The sequence below is a fragment of the Rhinolophus hipposideros genome (genome assembly GCF_964194185.1).
Source record: "Rhinolophus hipposideros genome assembly, chromosome: 3".
Classification (NCBI taxonomy): Eukaryota; Metazoa; Chordata; class Mammalia; order Chiroptera; family Rhinolophidae; genus Rhinolophus; species Rhinolophus hipposideros.
This window is the reverse complement of record NC_138049.1, coordinates 64141815-64146802: the sequence shown is the minus strand read 5'-3', so window position 1 is coordinate 64146802 and position 4988 is coordinate 64141815.

Below are 4988 nucleotides of genomic sequence, written 5' to 3'. Positions count from 1 at the left end.
CATCTGCTGAGTGCTGGGAACATCAGAGAGGCTGCAAAGAGTGAGCTGGAAAGGCTAGCAGGAAGGGGTAAGGAAGACAATGGGATCAATGAAGGGCCTTGTAAAGATGGACTTTGATTCTGAGGGAACAGGGAACCATTGTAGGGTTTGGAGGCACGGAGTGGCGTTTTGTGACTTAAAATTGAAAGGGATACCTCTAATGCTCTGTGGAGAATAGTCCGTGGGAGACAAGGGTGGAAGCAGAGAAAGCACTGGGAGGCCATGGCTGGCAGTGATCCACATGACAGTCTGGTGGCTGTGACTGGGTGACAGCAGAGAAGGTGGTGGGGCCATAATCAGGTTCTGGAAACATCTTCAAAGTACTCAACAGGCGTTCCTGACAGACTGGACGTGGAGTGTGGAAGAGAGGAGTCAAGGATGTGTGAGCAACCTGGAGAATGGGTTGCTGTGGACAGGGGGAGGCTGCTTGTGGAGCTTGTGGGAATGGGAAGGTCAAGAATTCTTTGAACATGTTGAATTTCAAACATGTATTAGACATCCAAATGGCTGTCTAACCAATGTCGTCTGTAGCTGGTATTTAGAGCCATGAGTATAAATATGTTACTATTTATATAAACAAAGAGAATATATATATATGTACATATTTATATATAAATATGTATAAAGTACCTTTTTCCAGACATATACACAAAAACTAGTCATTTTTAGTTGCCTCTTTTGGAGAGAACTGAACGGCTGGGGATCAAGTGTTGGGCATTCGTTTTCATTGTATATCAGGTTAAATCTTTTAATTTTGAACCACATGAACATATTACATTTTTAAATTGATATGTTTTAAAAATAATAGAAAAAACCCTGCAAGCCACATTGTAAAATTGCTACTTAACTGTGACTGAAAGGTTGTTTTAATTGCTAAAATTTTGTTAAATGCCAAGAAAAAGATAAATTATTATAGTCTCACTGATTCCAAAGACATTAGTTGAACCTCAACCTTCTATAGGATACCGAAAACTTTTAAAAATTAACAAGATGTGATATCTTCTTCAACACAATAATGTGTTAAATTTGAGTGTAAATCTAACTCTGTTTTCCAGAACTAATTCGTAGCAAAAGTTGCATAATCCTTACTAGGATTAGCAAGCAGCTGATTTTATACAGCACAGCGGCTGGGAGTTTTGAGCACAACAGGGTCAGTAGGTAGGTATCGTATGACTATGACCCTCAGAAAAGAGTCAAAGTTGTTTCAGGAATCAAAACTAAATTAAATAGCTAAAGTTGAAAGTTATTTATGTGTACAAAGGGAAAACAGTACTTGATTTACCTCTTAATTATTGCTCAACACTTTTTGGGTTTTGTGTGTTGTTTTGTTTTTTAATATAGAAAAGTACAGAGAATAATATAAGAAACACCTATACGCCCACTACCCAGAATTAACCCAGGTCAACATTTGGTCACTGTCTTCATCAGCTCAAGGTGCTATAACAAATTGCCACAGACTGGTTGTTTTAAACAACAAACATTGCTTTCTCACGGTTCTGGAGGCAGGGAAGTCCAAGATCAAGGCACCAGATGATTCAATGTCTGGTGAGAGGCTGCTTCCTGGCTTGTAGATAGCTAGTAGACTTCTTACTAGATCATCACGTGGTGGAGAGCAGAGAGAATAAGCAAATCTCACGTTTCTTCTTTTAAGAGCACTAATCCCATTCATGAGGCTCCATCCTTATGACCTAATTACATCCCAAAGACCCCACCTCCTAAGACTATCACATTAGGGATTAGGATTTAAACATATGAATTTGGGGGGGGCGTTTAGTCCATAGCATTGTCAAGTTTGATTTATATATTTTAATAACATAAAACATTACAGATAAAATTGGGTCTTATTCATTCTCCTTTCAGTCCCATTCCCTTTCGGCTTTAGAGATAACCACTCCCCTAAAGTAAGAGTACATCCTTTCAGCCCCTGTTACACTACACATTTATGTTTATAAATAAGATATAAAGTTTAAATAGATGCTATTATTTTGTATACATTTTTCTGCAGCTTGCCTATTTTTCATCGACCATTAAATTTGTGAGATCTATGTTGATACATGTCACTTTTATTATCTAGAGAGAAGTGAAATCATAATAATTTTTATTTACTTGTTTTTCCTAAGGAAACCATATAGAATGGGAATTGGATTATTTGCTACACACTCTAAAACACTGAGGTCATATTCCCAAACTGTCTGTCAAGTTGCCCCAGCGCACTGTAGCAAACTCTCGAGTGAAGCAGGATAGTTTTAAATTTCCAGGGAAACACAGTGACATTTATCAGAGACCATACAGCTACTACTATCAAGTTGTTTAGACCTGTTAGGTACTTGTTTTGGCCTAGGTACTTCTTTTGACCTAAGAATGCCGTGAAAGTTATTGATACACTAAAGTTGCCAAGAACTGAGAAAATTTGAGAATCTCTGCATTAAGAATAAGAATCCTATTTACCTGTGTCCTCGTCAGTCTCCACTACCTGGTGTGCAACTACAGCAATTACAGGCAGAGTGCCTCAGAGAAACTGACCAGCCTTGTCAACCTACAGCGACGTCACTGATAAAAACAGTAAGTGATGATATGGAGCACCTAGAAGGAATAGTTGAGGGCTTTAAATCTCTGGTAGTCTGCCTACAATGAGTTTCTAAATTGCCTCAAATATATAGTTTTCACCAAAAAATGCCCTTCAGACTATGATAAAATGTAAATGCGCCCTTAGCGTTTACTTGTGCCAGGGGCAGGGCAAGAGTTGAGAGGGGTCAGGGAGGGCTATGGGTACTGAAAGGCTACAACTGAAGAGGAGAAGAAGGCCCTCAGGCATGGTTTTAATGAATAACAAATCAGCCAGCTTTTGCTCCCAAGCTGTATTTTATCTAGGATTCATCCTCTTCCTAGAGACCAGGAACTCAGCTTGAGGAATGTTATTGAATACTTACCTCTGTTTCATGTCAGAGGCTAGCATCAGGGGCCCTGTCTTAGGGATGCTTACATTAGTGTGTAGATGTCGCTAGGGCTGCTATTAGGGACACCGGGGTTTTCAGCAGAGGGAAAGGATGCTTGAGGAGACAGCAAAGGTGACGATGCCATTCTCCTCCATCATGGACATGTCTGCACAGGTTTCCCTCCATAATCCCAGGGCAGAGGCCACCAGCTTAACTTCGTTGGTCTCTATTTTATATCATCTCAGCTTAGTATTTCTTGCACCATAATATTTATTTCTATTTGAACATAAAGAGTCCTAGAAGAGCATAAAAGGATTGTCATTTTAGCAAAGGTCTTAAGGATAGGTTATATAAATCTTTGAAAGGAAATATGAGAAAGTTTGGGTTTGGGGGAAAATTGCTGAATTTGAAAAGGAAAAAAACACAGTAGCTTTGAAAGGAAATGGCTTTTGAATTTAACAAAAGTAATTTCTTATGTTGCCAAGAAATCTGAGCCAAAATATACTGCTTTTTCTTCCTGAGTAAGTGATATCTGTCTCTTAAAGGACCATCTGTGTCCATTGTGATGTTGCCTTGGCAGAAACTTGAAGACATGAGTGGATCAGATGTCTGGAATCTTAATAAAGCACCAATTACATTTTAAAATAAACGATTATATAACTTACTTCTACTTTCTTTGCAGAGAGGGGCACTTCCAAAAAGTATCATCAACCATATTATTTTTCAATTATAAATGGATTCAAATGTAATTTATTCCAGGATGTTAATGTCACATTGTGTGACCCATTGCAGAGAAACAAATAATTTGGAGTATTCTGAATTACTGGAATTTGAAAGTAAAGCCAGCCTGGAGGTCATGTAATAGTTTTGCAAAACCTAAAGCCATCTTTTTTTTTTTTTTAATTAATTTTATTGAGGTGACAATTGTTAGTAAATTTACATAGATTTCAGGTGTACAATTCTGTATTACATCGTCTATAAATCCCATTGTGTGTTCACCACCCAGAGTCAGTTCTCCTTCCATCACCATATATTTGATCCCCTTTACCCACACCCACCTCCCACCCCCTTACCCTCTGGTAACCACTAAATTATTGTCTGTGTCTATGAGTTTTTGTTTCTCATTTGTTTGTCTTGTTCTTTTTGGTTTATATACCACATATCAGTGAAATCATAGGGTTCTCTGCTTTTTCTGTCTGACTTATTTCACTTAGCATTATTCTCTCGAGATCCATCCATGTTGTCACAAATGCTCCTATATCATCTTTCCTTAACGCCGAATAGTATTCCATTGTGTATATGTACCACAACTTCTTTATCCATTCATCTATCGAAGGAAATTTTGGTTGTTTCCATGTCTTGGCCACCGTAAACAAAGCTGCAATGAACATTGGAGTACACGTGTATCTATAGAGAAATGCTTTTATATTTTTGGGGTAGATACCCAGGAGAGCGATTGCTGGGTCATATGGTAATTCTATTCGTAATTTCTTGAGGAACCTCCACACTGCCTTCCATAGCGGCTGCACCAGTCTGCATTCCCACCAACAGTGTATGAGAGTTCCTTTTTCTCCACAGCCTCTCCAACACTTGTTACTATTTGTTTTGTTGATGAAAGCCATTCTGACTGGGGTGAGGTGATATCTCATTGTGGTTTTCATTTGCATTTCTCTGATGATTAGCGATGTTGAGCATTTTTTCATATGTCTATTTGCCATTTGTATATCCTCTTTGGAGAAATGTCTCTTCAGGTCCTCTGTCCATTTTTTTTTTTTTTTTTTGTTTAATTAATTTTATTGGGGTGACAATTGTTAGTAAATTTACATAGATTTCAGGTGTACAATTCTGTATTACATCGTCTATAAATCCCATTGTGTGTTCACCACCCAGAGTCAGTTCTCCTTCCATCACCATATATTTGATCCCCTTTACCCTCATCACCCACCCCCCACCCCCTTACCCTCTGGTAACCACTAAATTATTGTCTGTGTCTATGAGTTTTTGTTTATCATT